Source organism: Eulemur rufifrons, chromosome 18 (assembly GCF_041146395.1).
Source record: "Eulemur rufifrons isolate Redbay chromosome 18, OSU_ERuf_1, whole genome shotgun sequence".
Classification (NCBI taxonomy): Eukaryota; Metazoa; Chordata; class Mammalia; order Primates; family Lemuridae; genus Eulemur; species Eulemur rufifrons.
Genome location: NC_091000.1, coordinates 71830828 through 71857497, shown reverse-complemented (window position 1 = coordinate 71857497; position 26670 = coordinate 71830828). Strand labels below are relative to the sequence as shown.

The following is a 26670-nucleotide window of genomic DNA, read 5'->3' as shown; positions in this document are numbered from 1 at the left end:
ATCCTCTTCGTGTCGGAATACTGGCTCACCTCCTGGTGGGGAGGACGTTCCTCCTTCTGCCCGTCTCAGGTGGCATCCCCGCCCTTGACCAGGACCGAAGCACACCATCCCACCCCCATGCAGGAACCCCACGGTAAACGAATGGCACCGGGCCCCTAGCCCGAGCGGAACTGCACCAAGGGGTTCACGGCCAGGTGACTTAAAGGAGCCCCGAGGCAAACGGCGAACACCACAGACCAGTGACTCCCACTGGCGAACACACATACATATAATCTCTCTCTCTCTCTCTCTCTCTCTCTGTCCCTCTCTCTCTCAGAAGCCACAGGTACTCAGGCAGGTCCTGTCAGGGCCAGGCTCTGCGGCCGAGGAAGGTGGACCCCTGAGTACAGAGGGACACACGGGCATACGGATAGTCGAGCCTTGGGGAGTCACGGGCGTGAAGACCGTGGACTCTTGGGGAGACTCACATACATAGCCAGCAGGCGGCTGTGAGGTGGCGACGGGCGACAGGTCCAGGGATCCCCCTGGTGCTTCCTGCCGGCTGCCAGGACGGAGCCTTCTGCAGCCCGCTGAGCCCTCCTCCTTCTCCTTGGAACCGCGGACGATCCCCTGGCAGGCATCCTGGAGAGGACAGGCCAGAGCCTGACAAGGACGTGCCCGGCCTGGCCGCAGAGGGCTCCGGCCATAGGCACGCGCCCCTAGGCAACGGCCGCTGTCATAATGACAGCGACTTGCGCATGCGCGGTTGTAAGGCCGGCTCCCCTGGCCGGCCAAGGCTGTCAGAAGGCCAGGGCGGCTTTGGCCTCGCGATCCGGCCATGGCCACGGGGATGCCCACCTGCGGCGGCGGTGGAGGGCAAGACGGTGCTGCCTAGGGTGTCTGGGAAGGCGGCAGGAGGCTGTGAGGGGAAAAAGACCCGGAGCGGACAGGGACCACCATGGGTGGGGGGAGGGGCGAGAAGGGGGCACAGCCTCCTGGTCCTCTTTGCGCAGAGATCTGCTTGGGATCCCAGCTCCCAGGGGAGGGCCGGCCTCAGGGTGAGAGGCGAACATTGCCATCCCTCCTCCTGGGATCTGAGCTGGCATGAGACCCACTGGGGACAGGCGTGGCTGCCCAAGGCGGCGACGATGAGCTCTGGCGAGCGCGGATCGCGCCTGTGGGGCACAAGGGGTTACCTGAGGCCCCAGGGAAGGCTCCAGGGAACCGTTCATCAACTTAGGTGTCCTGTGCCTCCAAGGGCCCCTGGGGCCACCAGGTACTGGCCCGGTCTTATTCGCCGTGGGCCCCTGCCTGCCCCCAGTGCTCTTCAGGGTAGGCGGTAAGGCGCAGCCAGGCAAGTCCAGGGGACAGCAAGTATGACCAGAGAGGGGTGCCAGGCTAAGACCTGACAGCCCAGCAGGACGCAGAAAGGGAGGCGGCGGTGTTTCCCGCGCAGGACCGGCCGGCTCCAAGACGGACCTTGGGGAGAAGGCACCCTTTCCAGGGGCCAATGGGACCCAAGAGAGCTCGGGGAAAGCAGAGCCTACCTAGGACCACATGCACAGGCCCGCTTCTGCAGGCCTGGGCAAGACTGGGCATTCTTTTTTTGTTTGTTTGTTTTTGTTTTAGATATTAGTATTATTATTATTTTTTTTATCATTAATAACAATTTAATTTTACAGAATCAAAGAGTCTAACAGTATATCTTGTTAGATACAGTATGTCCTCATAATGTATACATTATTTCTTGTACAATGATATGAAATAATATGGGAAATATTCATGATAAATTATTAAGTGAACAATGCAAGTTAAAAACAACAGTTTCATATTTTTTTCCCCACCCCCCTTTCCCGAGTCAGCACCTTCACGTGTTACCACTCCCCAAACGGTGCGCAATGCACTCATTGTGTAGGCATACCTCCATCCCCTCCCCCACCCCCTACCTCAGTCTGATGTCCAATTGGTGTCGTTCCCAGATTTGTATTTAGGTGATGATCAGGGAAACCAATTTTCTGGTGAGTACATGTGATGCTTGTTTTTCCATTCCTGGGATACTTCACTTAATATAATGGGTTCCAACTCTCTCCAGGAGAACCATAGAGATGTCGTATCTTCATCATTCCTTATAGCTGAGTAATATTCCATGGTATACATATACCACAGTTTACTAATCCAATCATGTATTGATGGGCATTTGGGTTGTTTCCACGTCTTTGCTATTGTGAATTGTGCTGCTATAAACATTCGGGTACATGTGTCTTTGTTACAGAATGACCTTTTTTCCTTTGGGTATATTCCCAGTAATGGGATTGCTGGGTCAAATGGCAGGTCTACTTGAATCTGTTTAAGATACCTCCATAATGCTTTCCACAGGGGTTGCACTAGTTTGCAGTCCCACCAGCAGTGTATTAGTGTTCCTGTCTCTCCACACCCACGCCAACATGTGTTGTTTTGGGTTTTTTTGATAAAGGCCATTCTCACTGAGGTTAAGTGATATCTCATTGTGGTTTTGATTTGCATTTCCCTGATGATTAGAGATGTTGAACACTTTTTCATATGTTTGTTAGCCATTTTTATATCTTCTTTTGAAAAATTTCTATTCATGTCCTTTGCCCACTTTTTGATAGGGTTGCTTGATTTTTTCTTGCTGATTTTCCTGAGTTCTAAATAGATTCTTGTTATCAGTCCTTTATCTGATGTGTAGTATGCAAAAATTTTTTCCCATTCTGTAGGTGGTCTGCTTATTCTCCGGACTGTTTCTTTGGCTGTGCAGAAGCTTTTTAATTTAATCATGTCCCATTCATTTATTTTTGTTGCTGCTGTGATTGCCTTGGGGGTCTTCTTCATAAATTCTTTGCCTAGGCTAATGTCTGTAAGAGTCTTTCCTACATTTTCTTCTAGAATTCTGATTGTATCACGCCTAAGGTTTAAGTCTGTTATCCACCGTGATTTGATTTTTGTGAGAGGTGAAAGCTGTGGGTCCTGTTTCAGTCTTCTACAAGTGGCTAACCAATTCTCCCAGCACCATTTATTGAATAGGGATTCTTGTCCCCAGAGTATATTCTTTCCCGCTTTGTCAAAAATTAGGTGACTATATGAGGATGGTTCTATATTTGGATTTTCTGTTGTGTTCCACTGGTCTGTGTCCCTGCACTTGTGCCAGTACCAGGCTGTTTTAAGAACCACGGCCCTGTAGTATTGTTTGAGGTCTGGCAAATTAATACCTCCCATTTTGTTTTTGTTGCTTAAAATTGCTTTTGCTATACGGGGTCTTCTTTGATTCCATACAAAGTGTATAATTATTTTCTCTATGTCTGTAAAGAATGATGTTGGTAATTTAATAGGGATTGCATTGAATCTGTAGATCACTTTGGGTAGTATAGACATTTTAACAATGTTGATTCTTCCGATCCACGAGCATGGTATATTTTTCCATCTATTTGCAAGTTCTGCTATTTCTTTTCTCAGTGTTTCATAGTTTTCCTTATAGAGGTCCTTTACTTCTTTAGTTAGATATATACCTAGATATTTTATTTTCTTTGTTGCTATTTTGAAGGGTATTGAGTCTTTAATTTGGTTTTCCGATTGACTGTTATTGGCATATATAAATGCCTCTGATTTGTGTATATTAATTTTGTAGCCTGAGACTTTGCTGTATTCATTAATCAATTCCAGGAGTCTCATGGTTGAATCCTGGGGGTTTTCCAGACATAACATCATATCATCAGCAAAAAGTGAGAGTTTGATCTCTTCCTTCCCTATTTGGACTCCCTTGATTCTGCTCTCTTGCCTGATAGCTCTTGCAAGGAATTCCAATACTATGTTGAAAAGTAATGGAGACAATGGGCAGCCCTGTCTGGTTCCAGTTCTAAGTGGGAGTGCTTTCAGTTCTTCCCCATTCAGTATGATGTTGGCTGTGGGTTTGTGATATATGGCTTGTATCATTTTTAGGTAGGTTCCATCAATGCCTATTTTGTTAAGCGTTTTTATCATAAAAGGGTGTTGAATTTTGTCAAATGCTTTTTCTACATCTAATGAGAGTATCATATGGTTTTTGTTTTTGCTTCTATTTATGTGGTGAATTACATTTATAGATTTACGTATGTTGAACCACCCCTGCATCTCGGGGATGAAGCCCACTTGGTCGTGGTGGATTACTTTTTTGATAAGTACTTGGATTCGATTTGCTAGTATTTTATTGAAAATTTTTGCATCTATATTCATGAGGGAAATTGGTCTGTAGTTCTCTATTTTTGTTGTGTCCTTTCCAGGTTTTGGTATCAATGTTATACTGGCTTGGTAGAACGTGTTGGGGAGAATTCCATCCTTCTCAATATTGGAGAATACTTTATGTAGGATGGGCACCAGTTCTTCTTTGTATGTATGGTAAAATTCAGGTGTGAACCCATCTGGACCAGGGCTTTTCTTTTTGGGAAGGTTTTTTATTGCTGTTTGGATTTCAGTTCTTGATATTGGTCTGTTCAGGTACTCTATTTTTTCCTGGTTGAGCCTGGGAAGACTATGTGTTTCTAAAAATTTGTCCATTTCCTCCACATTCTCCAGTTTGTGTGCATAAAGATTTTTGTAGAATTCATAGATGATATCTTGTATCTCTGTAGCGTCGGTTGTGATTTCTCCTTTCATGTTCCTAATGGAGGTTATTAGAGATTTTAGTTTTGTGATCTTGGTTAGTCTAGCCAGGGGTGTGTCTAAGACTGGGCATTCTTGACCGAAGAGAAAACGGTTACGCAGGGAGCGCACTCAGCCACCCAACCTCAGCGAAGGGGAACTGGGCGACCACCAACCTGCAGCCACACAAAACGCAATCCCTCCTCCTCCTGCCCCACCCCCTCAGTGAAGACAGTGGCGGGCAATGGCCCCTGCCAGCCATTGCCCACCCCTGCCGACACTTCCCCAGGATCAAGCCAAGCACAGATCTCCCTGCAAGAAAGGAACGAAGGGAGAGCAGGTGCCAAGCGAAACCGCCTCTTCCTCAGATGGCAAAGGCCAGGAAAGATGTGTTGCTGCTCAGCCCGTGGGAATCATGGGGAACGAGCAATGGGGCACTGACACCAAGACTTGACTCCCTTGCTGGCAGAACAAATGGCCGGGCGGAGGGGCACGGACGTCAGGCATACCCAGTCACTAAGAAGGCACTGTCGAGAAGGAAAGCCTCACGCAGTGGATGCCTCCAATGCTGACCTTGAAGGAGTGGAAATGTTTTCTGGTGCACACGGTTCATGCAGATGAAGAAGGTTCCAGGCCCTCGGAAACCATGGAGGAAGAAAAAAGATATGGGGGCATGGTGTCGGGGTACAAGCTGGCACCCCGGCAGGAGAAAGTGCTGCCAACCGCCACGGGGATGCTGCCTAGGATGACTGAGCTAGCCAGAAAGGCCCCTGGGGAGGGACAGATGTTCTCCGTCCAGAGTCTCTGCTTCTCTGCCCTCTGGCCTCCATCGGAGAAGGTAGGCATGAGCCTAGGTAAGGCATGAGGCCAAAAGGGAGGCAGAATCTCCTTCCGGGCCTTCCCTGCACAGCTCTCCCTGGCATCCAGAATTCCTGTTGAAGTGCTGGTCGTCGTCATCGGCTTGGCTGTCGTCCGCTTCGGATGGGAAAGCTGGCTCACCTCCTGGCGGCGAGGACGTTCCTACTCTTCCCAGTGTCAGGTGGCGCCCCCTCCCCCGCCCCGAGACGGAACCAGACCATCCCACTCCCTAGCAGGAACCCCCCGGAAAACGAATGGCACTGGACTTTCTAGCCCGAGCAGAACTGCACCAAGGGGCTCAACACGAGGAAAGGTGACTTCAAGGAGCCCCGAGGAAAACCAGTGGCTCCCACCTGCCAACACACATACATATCACCTCTCCCTCTCTCTCTCTCTCTCTCTCTCTCCAAAGCCTAAGGAAATCTGGCAGTTCCTGCAGGGTCAGGCTCCACGGTGGGCAAAGAAAAACCCGTGAGTACAAGGGGCACACGGCCATCGGGCAGTCCAGCCTCCCGAGTAAGGGGCATGATGACTTTGGACTCTCGGGGAGACTCACATAAACAGCCAGCAGGTGAGTGTGAGGTGGCGATGGTGGACGGGTCCGTGGATGCTGCTGCTGCTTCCTGGATGCCGCCATGGAGCCACCTTCAGCCTGCGAGGCCCAGTCTTCATTGCCCCGGCCTGCGCACTGTCCCCTCTGCTCTTCAGAGCAGGAGGTGAGGCGCAGCCAGGCAAGTCCAGGGGACAGCAAGTATGACCAGAGAGGGCTGCCTGGCTAAGACCTGACAGCCCAGCAGGGTGCAAGGAGGGAGGGGGTGTTTTGCCAGCAGGACCGGCCCGCTCCAAGACCGACCTTGGGGAGAAGGCACCCTTTCCAGGGGCCCAGAGGGCCCCAGGAGAGCTCGGGGAAAGCAGAGCCTACCTAGGACCACAAGCACAGGCCCGCTTCTGCAGGCCTGGGCAAGACTAGGCATTCTTGACCGAAGAGAAAACGCTTATCCACCAGTGCACTCAGCCCCCGAACCTCAGCCAAGGGGAACAGGGCCACCACCACCCTGCAGCCACACAAAACCCTGTCCCTCCTCCTGCTCTCCCACCCCCTGAGGGAAAACAAGGCTGGGCAATGGCCCCTGCCAGCCATGGCCCACCTCTGCGCAAACCTCCCCTGGAACAAGGCAAGTATAGATCTCCCTGCAAGAAAGGAACCAACGCCGAGAGGACGCCAAGAGAACAGCCTCTTCCTCAGAAGGCAAAGGCCAGGCAAGGTGTGCTGCCGCTCAGCCCATGCGAATCATGGGCAACGACCGATGGGGCACTGACACCAAGACTTGACTAACCTGCTGGCAAAACAAATGGCTGGGAGGATGGGCACGGGCCTCAGGCCTACCCAGTCATTGAGAAGGCACTGCGGAGAAGGAAAGCCTCACGCAGTGGATGCCCCCAACGCTGACCTTGATGGAGTGGGAATGTTTGCTGGCGCGCACGGTTCATCCAGATGAAGAAGGGTCCAGGCCCTGGGAAACCATGGAGGAAGTGATAAGCTGTGGGGGCATGGTGTCGGGGTATAAGCTGAAACCCCGGCAGGAGAAAGCACTGCCGACTGCCACGGGGATGCCACCTTGGATGGCTGAGCTAGCCAGAAAGGCCCCTGCGGAGGGCAGATGTTCTCCCTCCAGAGTCTCTGCTTCTCTGCCCTCCGGCCTCCGCCAGAGAAGGCAGGCGTGAGTCTAGGTAGGGCATGAGGCCCAAGGGAGGCAGAATCTCCTTCCTGGCCTTCCCTGCACACCTCTCTGGCCTCCAGAGTTCCTGGGGAGGTGGTGGTGGTAGTCGTCAGCGTGGCTGTCATCCTCTTCGTGTCGGAATACTGGCTCACCTCCTGGTGGGGAGGACGTTCCTCCTCTTGCCAGTCTCAGGTGGCTCCCCCTGCCCTTGACCAGGATGGAACCACACCATCCCACCCCCATTCGGGAACCCCACGGTAAACGAATGGCACCGGGCCCCTAGCCCGAGCTGAACTGCACCAAGGGGTTCACGGCGAGGTGACTTAAAGGAGCCCCGAGGCAAACGGCGAACACCCCAGACCAGTTACTGCCACTTGCGAACACACAAATATATAATCTCCCTCTCTGTCTCTCTCTCTCTCTTTCACATGCCACGGGTACTCAGCCAGGTCTCGACCGTCCAGGCTCTGCAACCGGCGGAGGAGGACCGCTGAGTACAGAGGAACTCACGGGCATACGGGTAATCGAGCCTTGCAAGTCATGGGCGTGAAGACTCTGGACTGTCGGGGAGAGTCACATACACAGCCAGCAAGTGGCTGTGAGGTGGCGATGGGCGACAGGTCCAGGGATCCCCCTGCTGCTTCTGCAGGCAGCGACGACTGGGCCTTCTGTAGCCCGCTGAGCCCTCCTCCTTCTCCTTGGAACCGCGGAGGATTCACTGGCAGGCATCCTGGAGAGGACAGGCCAGAGCCTGACAAGGACGTGCCCGGCCTGGCCGCAGAGGGCTCCCGACATAGGCACGGGCACCTAGGCAACGGCCGCTTTTATTACGACAGCGATCTGCACATGCGCGGTTGTAAGGCCGGCTCGTGCCCTGGCCAAGCCTGACAGCAAGCCTTGGCGTCTATGGCCTTGCGATCCGGCGGTGGCGACGGGGGTGCCCACCTGCGGCGGCGGTGGAGGGCGAGACGGTGCTGCCTAGGGTGTCTGGGAGGGCGGAGTGAGGCTGTGAGGGAAAAAGACCCGGAGCGGACAGGGACCACGATGGGGGCTGGGGTCATAGCCTCCCCGTCCTCTTCTCAGTACCTCTTTGTGCAGAGCTCTGGTTGGGATCCCAGCTCCAAGTGGAGGGCAGGCCTCAGTGTGAGAGGCCAACATTGCAATCCCTCCTCCTGGGATCTGAGCTGGCATGAGACCCACTGGGGACCAGCGTGGCTGCCCACCACGGCGGGGATGAATTCTGGTGAACGGGACGGGGCCTATGGGGTACAAGGAGTTAACTGAGGCCCGAGGGAAGGCTCCAGGTAACAGTTCAGCACCTTAGGTGTCCTGTGCCTCCAAGGGCCCCAGGGGCCCACCAGGTACAGGCCGGGTCATAATCTCCGTGGACTCCTGCCTGCCCCCACTGCTCTTCAGGCTAGGTGGAAAGGCGCAGCCAGGCAAGACCCAGGGACAGCAAGTGTGACCAGAGCGGTGCCTGGCTAAGACCTGACAGCCCAGCAGGACGCAGGGAGGGATGCAGCGGTGTTTGCCGTGTAGGACTGGCGGGCTCCAAGACCGACCTTGGGGCCGGTGCAATGGGGCACTGACACCCAGACTTGACTCCCTTGCTGGCAGAACAAATGGCTGGGCGGTTGGGCACGGGCGTCAGGCCTACCCAGTGACTAAGAAGGCACTGCGCAGAAGGAAAGCCTCACGCAGTGGATGCCCCCAATGCTGACCTTGATGGAATGGGAATGTTTTCTGGTGCACACGGTTCATGCAGATGAAGAAGGGTCCAGGCCCTCGGAACCATGGAAGAAGAGAAAAGATGTGGGGACATGGTGTTGGGGTAGAAGCTGACACCCGGCAGGAGAAAGCGCTGCCAACTGCCAGGGGGATGTCACCTTGGATGGCTGAGCTAGCCAGAAAGGCCCCCGTGGAGGGCAGATGTTCTCCCTGCAGAGTCTGTTTCTCTGCCCTCTGGCCTCTGTCTGAGAAGGTAGGCGTGAGCCTAGGTAGGGCATGAGGCCCAATGATGGAAGAATCTCCTTCCTGGCCTTCCCTGCACACCTCTCTGGTCTCCAGAGTTCCTCGTGAGCTTGTGGTGGTCGTTGTCAGCTTGGCTGTCATCCTCTTCGCGTGGGAATGCTGGCTCACCTCCTGGCGGCCAGGAGCTTCCTACTCTTGCTGGTCTCAGGTGGCGTCCCCCGCACCCCCCTCATCCCCGACCTCGACAGAACCAGACCATCCCACTCCTATGCAGGAACCCCACGGCAAACGAATGGCACCCAGCTCCCTACCCGGAGCAGAACTGCTCCAAGGGGCTCACCACGAGGTGACTTCAAGGAGCCTCGAGGCAAACGGCGAAGAGGACAGACCTGTCACTCCCCCTTGCGAACACACATACATATAATCTCCCCCCCTCCCCCGCCATATGTCCCTATTTCTCTCAGAAGCCACTGGTACTCAGGCAGGTCCCGACAGGACCCGGCTCTGCGGCGGCGAATGTGGACCCCTTAGTACAGAGGGACACACGGGCATACAGGTAGTCGAGCCTTCCGAGTCACGGGCGTGAAGACTCTGGACTCTCGGGGAGACTCACATACACAGCCAGCAGGAGGCTGTGAGGTGGTCTTTGGCTACCTGTCCATGGATCCCTCCGCTGCTTCCTGCAGGCTGCCACGACGGAGCCTTCTGCAGCCCGCTGAGCCCTCCTCCTTCTCCTTGGAACCGCTGACATCCCCTGGCAGGCATCTTGGAGAGGACAGGCCAGAGGCTGGCGCCAGGCCTTGCTGCAGAGGGCTCCTGCCACCGGGACGTGCCCCTAGGCAACTGCCTCTGTCATTATGACAGCGACTTGCGCATGCCCTGTTGTAAGGCTGCCTGGTGCTCAGGCCAAGGCTGTCAGCAGGCCTTGGTGGCGTTGGTCTTGGGATCGACGGGGGTGCCCACCTGCGGCGGCAGTGGATGGGGAGATGGTGCTGCCTAGGGTGTCTGAGAGGGCAGAAGGAGGCTGTGAGGGAACCAGACCCGGAGCAGACGGGCACCACGATGGGGGCAGGGGACACAGCCTCCCCGTCCTCTTCTCAGGACCCCTTTGCACTGAGCTCGGGTTGGGATCCCATCTCCCAGTGGAGGGCCGGCCTCAGGGTGAGAGGCGAACATTGTGATCCCTCCTCCTGGGACCTGAGCTGGCATGAGACCCCCTGGGGACAGGCGTGGCTACCCATGGCGGCGTTGATGACCTCTGGTGAGTGGGGACGGGGCCTGTGGGGCACAAGGATTTACCTGAGGCTTGAGGGAATGTGCCAGGTAACAGTTCACCTATTCTGGTGCTTCTAATGCTTTTTGTGTAGGAGAACCATTGGAGAACTAATGGCTTGGTGCATATTTCAGATTGCTTTCTCTAGTAAGGACATTGCTCCCCGGGGGTGCAGTCAGATATATAGATAATTGTGAATCGTTTCATGTGGACTCTGGCATTGGTCATCCCAATGTCAAAGGAGGGTCAGATATGGGTTGGATTTCTCCTGTCATTTTACCTTGGAAGCCTGAGTACTCTCTTTGGTCTAAGCCTGGTCTGGGATCTAAACTGTGAAGTCTCAGGGCCTGGAGGTCTGGTACGTGTGAACACACCTGGATGAAGCATTGGGAGTCCAAGAGGAAAGAGAATTTAGTAATAAGGCCCTTTGAGGGAGTATTAATCAGAATTCCTCCTGCCGCCATTGGAGTAAGGGAGAAGTTGTGGGGAAGGTGGTGGTAATAGCACTGGAGACTTAGGGGATGGCGTTACATCCAGATGTGCAAGACGGTCCTCATTTCTCTTGACTCTTCTGCTTCCACCAAGTGAGTTTTCTCAGATTGCAGTTTCTGTAAACAGCAGAATCATATTCAGGTGATTTTTGCCATTCTTTCTAGCTTTAAAATTCTTTCAATTGACACCCTCACAAATATGTTATGAAAATCTTTACTGCCTATTGATTGGGTAAAATTTGCTAAATACACACTTCAACCTGTATCTGATCACACTTTTGAAATTATTAATGGGTTTCACATTTTTAGTTTTAGTCCATATTTGTTTCTATTTCAACTTATTTGAATATTTCATGAGTTTTTCTCTGTTGGAGAATTACTGAAAAGAATTATGATCTTACAAAATAATATAACATTCTCACTATCATATGTGTTTGATAAATTTCACCATAGAATTATAATTAACAAGAAAATGATTAAACAGCCCTTTAGGCATCCGTGCAAAGAATAAGCACTCCATTTGGATCCACAATTACATTCTTGTGCATCAGGGATGGGTATATTCTAAATTTCAGGGGTATCTATTTATTTTTTTGGAATGGGGCCTCACTATGTGTCCCTGGCTGGAGCGCAGTGGCTATTCACAATCAGGCACAGTCACAGTGCACATCAGCCTCTAATTCCTGCATTCAAATAATCCTCCCATCTCCGCCTTCTGAGCAGCTGGGATTACAGTCATGTACCACCACAACTGGCTTTGGGGTGTTTTTAATAAATCCCCATTCAAATGCACAAGGTAATAGCAAGTGCACAAGGTGTTACAAGCGTCAGATGTTATAAAATAATTCAGGTAACAGCAGCCATCTCCAATCATGTTCTCATGTGTTCTTCTATGCTTCAGATATATGTTTTTGCATAGGGTGTCCGTAGGGTAGAATTCTGATCAATGTGACTTAGAAGTGCCTGGGAGAATGGCCTTCTTTGAAGTAAAAACCAATGGCTTCCAATCTAATTCCCAGTGTCCTATCAGATTCACATTTTCTCCTTGTTGCTGTTTGGATTGTGGATTGATGCCTGCAGGTGGGGCAGCCAGCTTGTGGCCCACAAGGAGTAAAGATGAGCAAAGTGCCTAAGTAGAGACCATATCAGGGAGAGTAAATAGAAACAAACTGGTACCTCATAAGGTCACTGCACAATTTCATCACTTTTGTGCTTCTACATATCCATCGTGTTCATGACCCAAAATACATACGTTATCTTTTCATACTATACAGCAGTCTTTTCTTAGTATACCTGAATGCAAACTAATAGCTGCAGAATGGGATGCAATATTATATTTCAATGGCACCAATGTTAAATGTGTGAGCATAATATAATACCCAACTTCATTGTATTTATTTTCACAAATGACACTCAAGTTTCCACTCTGAACAGGTTGGGTAGAAAGAAAACATGGGCTGTGAAAGAACTTAGAGACTTCTAGACTAACAGCTGGGTGTAACTTTTGAGATTGAAATGCTCACTGCCTCTGGCTGGAAAACTGCTGGGTCACCTTTCCCAGTGCCTCTCACAGAGCCAGAACCACATGACAAGACTGACCAAGGGGCGAGTGGAAGTGAAGGTGGTCCCGGCCACCTGTGATTCAGCTTCTATGGAAGGACACCCATCTACAGTTGATGTAACCTGAATTGGGGATATACTTTTGTTTGATCCCTGAGATACTGGGGCTGTGGGTGACCACAGCACACACCCTGATTCTGCCTAGTACACTCTCCCAAAGGCATCTTCATCTCAAACATCTAGGCTGACAACCTGACATTTAACATCATCTCCTTCCCACTGCCACTAACCTCGGCCTGGAAAAGTACAACAATCTCTGTCTCCCCACAGTAGCTGCTCTGCACCATGGCCCAGTAATTCCTCTATATTATAGAAACAGCATCCCCTTCCCTGATGCTCAGATTGCATTCCCCAAGTCCCTGTCTCATTTCCATCACATTTGTCTATAAAGTGACACCACCTGTAGTTACTCAAGACCTCAGAATCATTAAAGTGGGCATATTCCCAATATTCTCCCCACATTTCAAAATTGTTTCCCATATTCTCTTTCAGCACGTCCCATCAACCTAAGAAAGATCCCACCATCGTGTCTTATCTGTCCCCACATCTGCCACCGTGCTGACTGCCTGGCTTAATGGTCTGGACTATGGGACTACTTTCCTCTTGTCTGAATTAAGTGGTCAGACTTTTGCATTTAAAACTTGAAAACAGACTCAAATGCTCCATTTAAAAACTATTTCTCATTGCATTAAAAAAATTCCAAACTACTCCTCAGAACCGATAGAATTGTGCGAGGCAGCATGGGGTGGGAGAGCAGTGAGGAAGCTGCAGCCACACAGAGCACAGGCAGAGGAGGGGGAGGGCTAGGATGCATGTGTAGCTGGGGATGAAAGTTAAGAGCAAGTGAGGAACAGGAGATCGTTAGGATATAAAACAAGAATTTCTTCTCCTAAAGTCAGAGAGTCAGTTGTGAAGCCTGCAAAGTACTCTCCCTGCATGCATAATTAATTTTGCCTCACCTTGGATGTTTCATTATTTTATCCAGAAGTACAAACTCACTAAAATAAAAATATTTTACTCCTAATTTTACAGCATATACTACACACCCTGCACTATCCTGTGTATTTAATGTCAAAACAACCCCTTGCCTTGCAAGGCCTCCCCATTTTTCATTCAAATGAACTGTCCGAGTACAGTCCAAACAGATGATGGTACTTACAAAAAGGGAAAAGGACAACTTTTAAGTGGCTTAAATAGTGTTCTTTAATTGAGAAGAAAAAATGAAATGGACCCATTAAATTAAATGTAACTTAATACACTCACTGTGGAATTACATCTTTAAATTAATATCTGAATATCATTAAATTTTATAAAAGCATTATTAAAAGCCACGAGCAGTTTATAGAAACAATACTTTCTGAATGCTGGAACAAGTAAATCATGACAGTTCTTGCAATGAGTAACAGGCAAAAAACACACACACAGTATTTGCAGTAGGAGATTCTAGACAAGGAGCCATGATGTTTTTGAGAAATGAATTCTGTGTAGAGAAAATGTATTTGCTTTCAGGATCTGTGAGGTTTCTAGCTTATAGTTTGCTAGTAGACCATCAACTCTTTTAAAATCATATGTTTTGTTTCAATATTTTGGTTTTCCTTCCTTTTTCTCCCTCTCCCTCTCCATTTCTCTCTCCCTCTCTTTCTTTCTCTTTTTCTCTCTCACACACACATTCACACATACCAATAACTTCCTCCATAGTTCTTGTACTCCTAAAATTTATCCTTAGATTGATATATTTGTATTTTGTTAGTGTAAATCAAAACCAAAAGTCTGTGTGTGTTTTGTAGGCCCAGAGGGTTGGCATGCAGAAAGGAAATTATTGGATAAAATGTTGTAAATAGTCATACCTGATTAATAAAGATACCAATTATTATTGCACTCATAAAATTTGTGTTATAACCTTCGCTATGCCACACAAGTTACAAAAAAGGTAAAATAATTAAAAACAGTTATGAGATAAATGTTCTCCACATTATTTGGAGTTTAACACCACTGGGAATAAGGATTGCTAGAAATGTCATTGGACTGTATTACCCAATAGTACATTATTGCCGTATAATAATACTACCTACAACTTTGAGCAAGGTGGAATAGGCTAATATTTGTGGCAAGATAATATGTTATTCTACATACAAGAGTGTTAAAACATCAAAAACCATTCAGTTTTATTTATTATAACAACCCAGTTTACACATAGACTGAAGAAAGCATTTTAAAATGCATTGTTATCTTCAATGGCTAGTACAGAGATTACAAACGCTTAAGAAGCATTTTTGTTCTCCTGATACCATGATATATGTGAAAAGTGTGCTTCCTTTATTTTTTAAACTAAGGCTAAGTATTTAGAAAATTGGATTCACAATAACGCCATGTCCAACCAGAGGAGTTTCCTGTACGTATTTCTGATATTTGTAAAGATTTCTTTATTGCTACAATATCAACAAATACTTATTACTTCTAATTATTGCTACTACAAATATATATTAATATCTATATAATAAAGCAATGGCTAGACTCTTCCTTTAAATGAATAATTGGTAAAAGCATTTATTTCTAAAACTCAGTGTTCCTATCTGATACTTCAGTGAAGAAGAATGATACCCTGAACACCTCACTTATGCATGACTTATAGCACTGTTATAAGTCAAAGAAAAAGAGCAGCTTCTCTATTCAGATTTTCATCTTACACCCTATGTTTCAGTGCTCTTAATCTTCCATGAGAGAGTTGATGTGAATGATGCCCACCTAATATAGAATAACTTCTCATAGCTCAGAGGTATCAACAACCAACCACATGCCTTTACATAAATAGTAGAAATGAAAGAATGACATTAAATTTAATTACATCAATAGTATTTGTTCAAATCTCAAATACTGTCATTACAAAAAATATACATTAAATATAGTTATACCCACTGAAACATCAATCTCTTTGTTCCTTTGACACATACAATTAAATTATCTAATTGTTTTGACTTTGGATTATTCTTTATAATAAGCATTCCAATTTAGAGTAATTTGTAAGAGTGTTAGTGTGTCAGTCCTTTCTAGGGTGATTCCTCTGATTTTTATTTAGACATGATTTTTTATTAAATAAGTTCCCACATATATTGCACCTATAAAATTGCTTCCTAGTATAAAGTCTCTGTTGTTTTCTAAGGTGTATATTTTGTACAAAGGTTGTTCCATATTTATAACATTTTTAAGTGTTCTCCTCTACAGGAACATCTGTCAAGTAAGGTATGAGCAAGAGTTAAAGATTTTCCTATCTGCTTTACATTTGTAATTTTTTCTTCTCCAGTATAAATGCTGTGGTGTTATCTAAAGGTATATATTTTGGACAAAGACTTTTACAAAATTATTACATGTATAGGGCTCCTATCTGGTATTAATTCTTTGATGTTGAGTAAGGTATGAGCACCATTTAAGGGTTTTGACATTTTCTTTATACTTGCAGGGTTTGTAAGTGGTATGAATTCTCTTGTGCTTAGTAAGGTCTGATCCAAAATTAAGGGTCTGTCACATTTTTTACACTGGTAGGGTTTCTCTCCAGTATGGATTATCTGATGTTGTGTAAGGTGTGTGCACTGCCTAAAAGCCTTTGCCATAGTCTTGAAATTTAAAACAAATTCTCTTATGTTGTGTAAGGTTTGAGTGCCAGTGAAAGGCATTCACACATTCTTTACATTAGTAGGGTTTCTCACCAGTATGGATTTTATGACATGTATAAGGGTTTGGTACTAGTTAAAGGCTTTGCCACATTGTCTACATTTGAATGAGTTCTACCCAGTATAGATTTTCTTGTGTCTATGTAGATGTGATGACTGATTAAAGAGTTTTCCTCATTTATTACATCTGTATGAATTTTCTCCAATATGAATTCTCTGATGTTGAGTAAGTATTGGGGCTGATTAAAAGTTTTACCACATTCATTGCATTTGCAAGTCCTCTCCTGAATATGGATATTTCTTCAATCTAGACAACAGTTTGACGAGAGCATTTAAAAACATATTTATCAAATGCTATCTTCTTGGTAGCATGTGGACATGTTCTTGCCTTGTATACTTTGCTAACTTTTTTATTCTAGGGTAAAAACAGCTCACTAGGATCAACCCTAAAAGATTTAATGACAGCAGAGTAGGGGGACCCCACCCCACTTTGGGACAACCTCTCTCAACAGTGGAAAATTCCTGGCATGCTTCTGGAACTCTAGGATTTAAAAAAGAAGTCTGCAAAGAACCACATCAAAAACCCACAAACAAAAACAAACCCGAGTCTGCAAATATCTACAGTAGGGACCTTGTGCCCCATGTCTGACTTCTCAGGGGTCACCTTCTCTTGAAATCACTTTAACGTAGGGCAAATCAAAAGGACTTACCCTCTTTGACAATAAAATAGATGCTTTCTACTTCTCATTCTCTTGTACCTTCTCTGTTACTGGTCCTGCAGCTTTCTCTGTGGTTACAGATCAAGTTCTGTCAAGAAGCCAGTTACAAATGTAGAGGATGCAGGCTGGCTGATCAGACATGAGAGGATAGGATCAGACCATCTCGAAAAAGTAAATTGTTAAAAGTTTCTCTAGCATCCAAAGGGGATTAACAACATGGGGTGAAGGCAAAATATAGATAGTAGAAAGGTAACCAGGATGTGGACATGGAAAAGGGGTTCTCTAGCTCACTGCGGCTTAATGTTAGTTTGCCATCATCTTGCATTTCTTGTGTCCACCAGATGAGGCTGCTGGGAATCCGCAGTCCTGGCTGTTATGAACAGCACCAGAACCGTCCCTGTCATAGGGAAACCATCTCTCCAGGGTGCGATTTGTGAATCATCAGGTGTCATTGGGGGTGGGGACTGGAATAAGTGGACTAGAAAGCAGGGCTGGGAGGAGAAGAACGGCATAAATAATGAAGCAAGAGGTAGGCAGTGGCTGAAAAGCATGGCAGCATCCAATGGACGATAATCTGGAAGGAAGAGAAGAATAACTGGGCAGGGGGATCTTCAAGGTAGTGGGAAGGAAGGACAGAGAAGGTAAACAGGTAGGGTAGAAAACAAAAGAAGTTGGACAAATATGGAGGCTAGACCAAAGGCCAGAAGATTGAGATGAAAGGGGAGGAAGGAGGGCTGGGTAATGAAAACATAAAGAACAGAATAAGACAGATGCTAAGGTTGAGAAAGAGATGCAGAATGTAGCTTTCTTGCTAGTTTTTCCAATATGAGCTCTAGTTACTCACTTGTCCAAAGGAGTCAAAATGAGCAATGGGATGTGCTCACACTTACTTCAGCATTTCTCTCACTCCCAGCCCTCATGTCATCCCATTACTGAACACCCATTAGGACATGTACGTTTCCCTCCCTCAGGTCTGGTCAGTAGGACCCAACAGCCAGGAAAATGGTTGCAGTTTCTAGGTTTAAGTTCTGTCAAGAAGCCAGTTACAAATGTAGAGAATGCAGTATGGTAAATAGCAGTGAGAAGAAATGGGGCTATAATGTTAGTCTCTCTTCCTTGACTACCATGTAGCTTTGCCCCTCATGAGGCAAAGGTAGATCAAAGGACCAGAAGAGAGTTAGGGGCTTGGTGTCTATGGGAATGGTTCTGAAGCAGCAATTGGAAAAATGGGTGAAAGCAGGTGGCCCAGTTCTTCAACTTACTACATTTTTCAGAGCCCTTCGCATCATGTTATCATTTGTAAATATGCACGATTAGAGAAGAGATGTTGTATCAACTTTACCAACAAAAACACTGAAGACCCAAGGAGGATCTATTACAGGCAAGTCAGTCGGTTACAAAGCAGGTAGGATTAAAACTTGGGTCAAAAGGAGGGAGCAGGTCGAAAGGAGAGCAAAATGACACCAAGTGCTGACCAGAAGCATTTCCTCCTCCTATCTCTCCAGGCAAAATCCTGTAGGGGATTCTCCAGAGCAAAATTTTACTTTTTGTAGCTTACTTCTTGGTCCCTTTTGTCTTAGGTTGATGCTTTACTTTGAATTGGAACAAAAAACATAAGGCCAAAGCTGGTAACATGAATGAGTGTGCAATGATTAGATTTGAACTTCTTGCTCACTACCTGAGATGCCTAACTTCATGTCAGAAGATGAAGGAGGCTACTGCATTCTCCTCCTTTCTTTTGTCTCATGTAGCTGCCCTCTCTGCTTAACATTCCTGGTTTCTTTGATCACAATCCAAATCATAAGCCCCTTTTGTACCAAATTCTCTCCTGTATTATTACTATAATATTCTGATTTTTCTCCCTTAACCTAACATCCTTCTCCTCCCATATGACACAGAACTTTCTGTTGTATTCTCTGGAAATCAAGCTACATGATTAGGAAACTTCTCTATTTTGTTAGACTTCTTTATTGACAGTTTCTTCCATCTACTGGATTTCCCTTGAGGACATTGCTGCCTTGTATCTCAAGTAAAGAGAACTCATTCTCTCAAACTCTAAAGCAGTAAGGTGGAAATGTGGTTTATAGACTTTCCTTGCTCCTTCTGATTTCTTGAAGATCATTTTCCTCTCTTCCTGTTAAAATGTATCTTGCTGCTTGGAAGCTCATGCTACCCACCACCGTTTCCCTGGTACTGCCACCTTCAGAGCTCCTGGATGATCTCCTGTGAAAACTTTCACACTTGTCTCAAAGTTTTATTCTTGAATCCACCATCCTCAGTCACTTCAATATCCATTTAGATGGCATCATTCAATTCTCTGGGTTCAATGTGAATCCTACCCAAACCCGATCTGTTTTGAGTTTTGGATTTTTTTATTTATGAGCTTGCTTTTGTTTATTTTCTTCTCTATGGAAACACAGAATAAGGAGTTTACACAATTTCTAAGACAGGGGAATGCAAGGTACCAGAGGAGGGTACAATAGGTGTGTGTAAGGGATAGGGTCAGGACACGGGAAGGCGTTATTCTCTTTAAGATTGTCACCCTAAAGTCTGAACTTTCCTCTTACCTTTGTACCTTCCTATATTTGGAGAGCATTCAGGACAAGAAGCTTCTATGTTTGCAGCCATGCTTCACCCCACTGTCCTTGGCATTTTCACCCAGCTTTATTACCTATTGTTCCTGCCCAGGGCACCATAGAAGACAGTGACTTGGGCACTTGTATGAAACAGAACTATAAAATTTTGAGTTGCTCCCTCCAAAAAACCTCCCAATTAGATTCAACTTTTTCCATAAAGCTGCTAAAATGGAGCATGCATGGAGGGAGGGATCAGTGGGTACAGGGAGAGAGTGACTCCCTGCTAGTAGGCAAAACACCAAATGCCACATTTCCTTAGAGTTTACTGCTGTCAGCAAAACCACAACACTTAAAATAGTTTTGATTTCCACAAAGTGCTATATCAGCTGTGGGGACTCTTTGTCCTTTCCTCCTCCAGACAGGAGGAGAATAAGCAACAACTGAAGCATGCTCAGGTGGCTCGTTTCAGTCGTCCCCCTGACACAGCCTTCATATCAGGTCAGAGAGTGGATGGGTTACTGTCACTTCACTTTCACTTGGGTGAGAGACTTTGCTACTTGTTCCAGGGAGCTTTCTCATATCCCCTAAGCATGCCTCTGAAGAATCTTTCTACTTTCCTTTTACACAACGTTATATTACATGAAATAGGAAATGTCTAGTTTTGACTCAAAAGTTTAGTTTACTATATCTCATGCAAGAAGCAGTACAGTTAATCAAAGTATGCACCTAAACTATCAACACAGTTTTGCCATCCTGTTTTACTGGTTGTTTATGCCAGCAGCAAAGAAGTCTGGAAATCACGAAAGGTGGAAATCACGAAAGATGTTTTCCACAGCTTGTTGAGAATTGAATATTTTTCCTGCAACAAGTGGTCCAAAGCCTGGAAGATGTGGTAGTGAGTTGGTGCAAGGTCTGGGGAATACAGTGGATGACAGAGAGTTTGAGCAGCATTGCTTGTGTGACATGTGGTCAAGCATTGTCTTGCAAGAGGATTGGCTTGTATCTATTGACCAATCTCAGCTGCTTAATTGCAAGCATCCTCATCATTTCATCCAGTTGGTTGCAGCAGACATCCACTGTAATCGATTGACCAGGTTTCATGAAGCTGTAGTGGATTATATCAGTGCTGGACCACCAAACAGACACTAAGCTTTTTCTTAATGAATATTTGGTTATAGACTGTGTTTTAGCACTTCATCTTTATCCAACCATTGTGCCAAATGCTTGTGATTGTCAAAAAGTTCCCATTTTTCATCACACATAATAACATGGTGTAGAAATGGTTTGCCTTTATCTTGTGACAGCAAAGATAGGCAAGCTTTTAGATGATTGCTCTCCTGATGTTCATTTAATTCATGTGGTACCCATCTATCCATCATGTTTACCTTGCTGATTTGTTTCAAGTGGTCCAATATTGTTGGAATAGTCATATCAAACCTTGCTGCTAATTCACATATGGGTTGAGATGAATTCGCTTCCATGCAGCTTTCAGCTCATCCCTATCCGCCTTGGTCTCAGGTCGCCCACTTGGCTCATTTTCAAGATTAAAGTCACCAGAATGGAACTTCTCAAACCATAAACATACTGTGCATTCATTAGCCACATCCTTCTCAAACACTTTGTTGGTATTTTGAGCTGTCTGCACTGCATTGGCTCCACAACAGAACCCATATGTGAAAATAACACAAAGTTTTGAATTATCCATGGTTTCACAAAAAATTGTTCCAAAAAATTTTAAAAGAAAATCACAAGCCAAACTATACCTTTGAAAGAATGAAGATGTACCTTCATAATAAAAATAAAACCAGGAGTGTCAAAGTGGAATGTCAGAGATGTCAACTATCAAACTCAGTACTTAAGGAAATCAGACATTTCATAATTTATAATCTTAATATCTTCGAAATCCACCCTCATCACCAAAATTGTCAGAAATGTGAAGCTCTTAGATTTTTTCCTATTTGCAAGCCAAGTAGTTATACTATCAGTGTTATAGAAAAGCCAGCTCCAAGAGAGAGGTGAGGTTAAATTGGATGAGGCAATGACAGGTGACAGCAAATAAAAATAATGATAAGACAACTTTTGAAGAATAAACTGAATTTTATTATCCTACTGGAAAAAAAATTAAATAACTAGCCATACAACATCAATTCTGAATGGATTGTGAAACCAATTTTTAAAATGTCTTTTTAAAAAAAGAACATCTCTATGACCTTAAAATAGAAGAAAAATCATTAAATGAAAGAAAAGGCATTTAATACTGGGGGAAATAACAAATCAGACTGTATTAAATTTTAGAACTTCTCATTGAGTGAGAGAGAGAAAGAGAGAGACGGGAGAGGGAGAGAGCGAGAGAAGGGAGAGGGCAAAGAAAGGACTCCTATCCAACACATATAATTACTCCTACAAACGCATACAAAACATATGGCTAAAACAATGGAGGATGGTTAAAATAAAACAGCATAGTCCTTCAAAAAGAAGTAATTTAATATCTTAAGAAGTGTAAAAAAATATTCAATATTTTTAGTAATCAGGGAAATGTAAATAAAGCTTGATATAACCACACAGCAACCAGGAGACAAAGTACAAATAACAGAAAATACCATGTTAGCAAGCATGTAGATACACCAGGAAACTTATATACTGTTGGTGGGTGTGAAAAGCGGTACAAGCATTTTGGAAAACTGTTGGGCATATTATTTATAGATGAAGAGATGTAAACATATGACACAAAAATTTTACTTTACATATGTTCTGAACAGAAACTTGTATGTGTGTCACCAATATATTTTCTAGAATTTATGTACTGGCACTGTTCCTAACATCCCCAACTAAAGCACACTAACATGTGCATCAGCAGTGGAGTAATTATATTAGTTGTCTGATATTTACACAACAGAATTCAATGCTAAAATATGACCCACAACAACATGCAAAAATACAAATGAACTTAAAACAACGTATGCAATTTAAACAGTCACGTACTAAAGAGTTTCTGCTTCATAATATTTATATAAAGTATAAAAGGGGTAAGAGTGACATCTGCCATTAGATGTCACTCTAGTGCTCACTGTTGAGTGCAGTGACTAGTTGAGATCATAAGAATATATCTGTGGGTTAAAATGTCCTTTTAAAAAAAGCCTCTTACCTAATTATGCCAGAGATGTTTTAGTATTTCATTGTGCTTTCCACTTATGACCTGTGTATTTACCTTTAAATATTTTAAACCCTTGAGAATTTTTTAAAAGTTGAAGAAAGGTAAATAGATTAATGTAATATTGTTCATAGGGCATAGGTATTGGCACTTGACACTGTGATTAGTGTTTCAAAGAAAGCTTTAATTTCTAGGTTTCTAACTAAGATAATAAAACATAAGAAAATAGAGCAGGTTATCATGAAGAACACACTCCAAATAAACTCATTATTATATTTAACAAAAAACAAACTAATACTTCCTATTAAAGACAACATACTTTGGCTGTATTCAGTTGGATAATTTAAAGATAAATTAACAATTAATCACTTACCACAGTGATAGGACTATCAAATGTAATAGACTTTATGGCAAAGCATTTGCCATTATTGTAATTGGTATTACTTTCACATTCTTCATGTGTAATTTCCAATGTTATTGCTTGAACCTGATTGTCCCCAACACATGCAAATACATGCACTCATATACACACACGTTTACACTTACACAAATGCATTTATCTGTGTGTACAGTCAGTTTCTTGAAATGAGAATATTTCATAGTTGTCTTTACAATTCTATGAAGATGAATGAATAAACAGCTGAACGTTGAAAAACCACACAGAATTCACATAATCTTGAGAAGATCAGGGGTTTGTATTACTTACCCAGGCAATGCAAAGCTTCGATACATTGGAGTCCCTGCTCCTGAGAACAAACGGCTGACAGTTGGGAAACCTTCACTGGTTATCAGGCAGATGTGCACCATCAACTGACCAGGATTATTACAAAGAGCCAAACAAACTTGAACGATGAAGGAGAGAGTGCAAAATGATACAAAAGTGCTCACCAGAAGAAGTTTTAGTAGCTCTGGACTCAGAGAAGGATCTAGGGAGAAATTAGTCATATGTATGAATTTGACCTGTTACTTTTGCCTGTACAGAATAAAAATCATGGAGCCACTCACCCAGGGCATGGTCCCCAAACATAAAGCACCAGGGAAGGATAACAATGCTGCATGGAGTGTCTCCAGCTTTGCCAGGATGAACAACAGAACAGTATCCCAAATCTTCTGTCTTTGTGATTTTCTGTTACTTCCTTTGTCAGTCACAGACATGGAAAAAATAATATTTACCAGAATTTGGAGGATCCATCACAGGAGTATGGAGGAGCCAATATACTTGGTAGTTTTCACTGTAAGCTCTGCCCACCTGGAATTCCTCAGACTGACTGTGACTCCTTGGAAGACACTCAAGAGGAAGGCGGTACCAGTGAACACACCCCTTCCCACTCTGTGAACATAGAAAAGTAGTTTTTATCTAAAATCACTGAGGGAATGTTTGCACCCCAAAGCTGCCATTGTCAGTAGAATTCCTCCAGAGAGAGAGAACAAGGATTTGGCTATATTAATGAGGTGCTTAATAATCAGGTCTGTGGATCTTAATGAGTGAAGTAAATCTTTACTGAGTGAAGTAAAAAAACATGGTAAATAAGACAAAAATTTTCCAGGGTTCCAAGGACGGCCTGTGTTAGGGTGGTCATTGCCATGGTCAAATCCCTGACAGCCATTCTTCAGGTCCCACAGCCTGATATTTGCCTTCAGAGCCAGAGGACCTGCAGAGGAACAAGAGGCATGGGCTACATTTAAAATATCAACTAACATGCAACATTCTCCACTGACCATTAGTGCCTACTCAGAAATATTACTTAAATTTTCTCTAGTATTAACAGGTTTCCAGTATGCACGTGTGTACCATTTAAAGTGTACTTGCGATGTATACTTGCATTGCCGTCAAGGGCAGGCATGTGGTAACTTTGTTAGTTTTCACTAATGTATGAGGCATGTGCTGCCATTATAATGATGGGAAGGATTTAAGCACAGAGAGGGCAAGTGCTTTGTCTAAATTCAGACACTGGACAGGGGTAAAGTGGAAACTGGATCCTGTCTGGGCTGATTTCAAGGAGTGGTTTTACCCACCATGCTCTACTGTCAAAGCTAGCTACCTGAATTCTTTCAATTGTCTAGATACATATTTAGTTTTGATTTTACACCTTGTCATTATATCTCACATTGGGGATATTTAATTTTATATTGCTGGGTTGAACAAGTTTCTATGAATGTGTAAAAAAGTATTCCCATGATAAATATTCATTATGAATAAACCTTTAAAATTTTAGATAAAATGTAGATACACTGATGGCAATATAATATCCCAAGAACCTGCACCATGATTAAGTTGGATTTAAAGACTACAAGATTGGTTTTGTTTTAGGATGGCCACAGAAAGACTCATTTTGTCTTATGCCAGGAACAAAAATACAACAGAAACTGCTACAAGAACTATTACACAATCTCATATCATGTCTTCAACAATGGGACATAAAACACTAGTACATGATAAAATAGTGTAGAGTAGAAACTAAATTATTACCATTTAAGTTTTTATACTCATCATTTAATTAATATGTAAGTAAAGCAATTTACAAAGAGATGAGGCTTGTGAACAATATTAACATTAGACAAATATGGAAAATGAAATCTGTGACGCATGGAAACTTGTGTGTTTTATAAATTGAAATGGTAGATTTGGGAATTGATATTAGAAGTTTTTAATCTAGACAAATAATCACTTGATACATTGAGTTAGGGAGGCAGCATTAAAGGCAGAGATTACATTGAGTAACTTTATAATAATGGATTTCAGAAGTGGGACGAAATGAACATCCTGGTGACATATCGTCCAGCAGACACACTGTGGTTTAATGAAGATAGATGAACCAAGCGCTCCTTACCATGGTGTGAGAGGTGATGACGAAGGTGCACGTAGTGATTCAGAAACCGCTGAAGCCAGGACTCCAGATGTCTTAGCTGAGAACTGCGCTGCTGCTGAAGCCTGGGAGCCAAAGCATCGGGTTCCGGAACGAGAAAGCAGGGGAGAGGAGGACAGCGACCTCTCACTTGGAGGAGGAAATAAAGCGACAATTCAAAGTGAAAACAAAGCTTCGCTACAATGAAAGTCTGCATATTAAATTAGCTAGACAGTTAAATTAAAAAGACCTACATGGTGATGAGGAAGATGAAGAAATGTTAGAGAGTGCAGATGGGGAAAGCATGAATACGGGAGAGTCAAATCAAGGATCCACTACAAGTGCCCAACAGTAAAACATATCACAAAGTTCATAGAAAAGATTTGTTTGATACTGTAATTATTTGTTAGATACAAATGTTGTTACTATAATACACTGCTTCTTATTCTCCACAATTCATGACTTAAGTCCCAACATGCATACCACTTATTATATAGTGACAAGAGTTAAACGATAACCTTACAGACTGAGTAGCCTGAAAATGCCTAGTTGATACATACATTCTTGTGTCTAGTGCTTCACCACAAATACAGCGTGCTGATGTCATCAGTCAAAAACTGCATTACTTTTCATATATATAATATACAGAAATTATTTTATTTTATTGTTTATATTTTTATTTTTATTTTTTGAGACAGTCTCACTCTGTTACCCAGGCTAGAGTGCTGTGGCATCAGCCTAGCTCACAGCAACCTCAAACTCCTGGGCTCAAGTGATCCTCCTGCCTCAGTCTCCTGAGTATCTGGGATTACAGGCATGCGCCACCATACCCGGCTAATTTTTTCTATATACTTTAGTTGTTCAGCTAATTTCTTTCTATTTTTAGTAGAGATGGGGTCTCGCTCTTGCTCAGGCTGGTCTCGAACTCCTGAGCTCAAACAATCCACTCGCCTCGGCCTGCCAGAGTGCTAGGATTACAGGCGGGATATACAGAAATTATTTTACAAACCTGTTCATGTAATGGATTCTTTTGGTACTGATAAAAATTGAGATATAAATAATTGACTAGAAATGAAGCCATCACTAAACCAAGATACACAAGACTTTCCTGCATTTTATTTCAGAAAAGAAACCAAATAATTCATACTATGTTAGAAGAATAATG

The 26670-nt window shown here is 44.5% G+C and overlaps 1 pseudogene; it reads left to right on the top strand.

The window, feature by feature from the left end:
• Nucleotides 1-10223: 10223 nt before the first annotated feature.
• Nucleotides 10224-25881, top strand: LOC138398827 (protein phosphatase inhibitor 2 pseudogene; annotated as a pseudogene).
• Nucleotides 25882-26670: the final 789 nt, after the last annotated feature.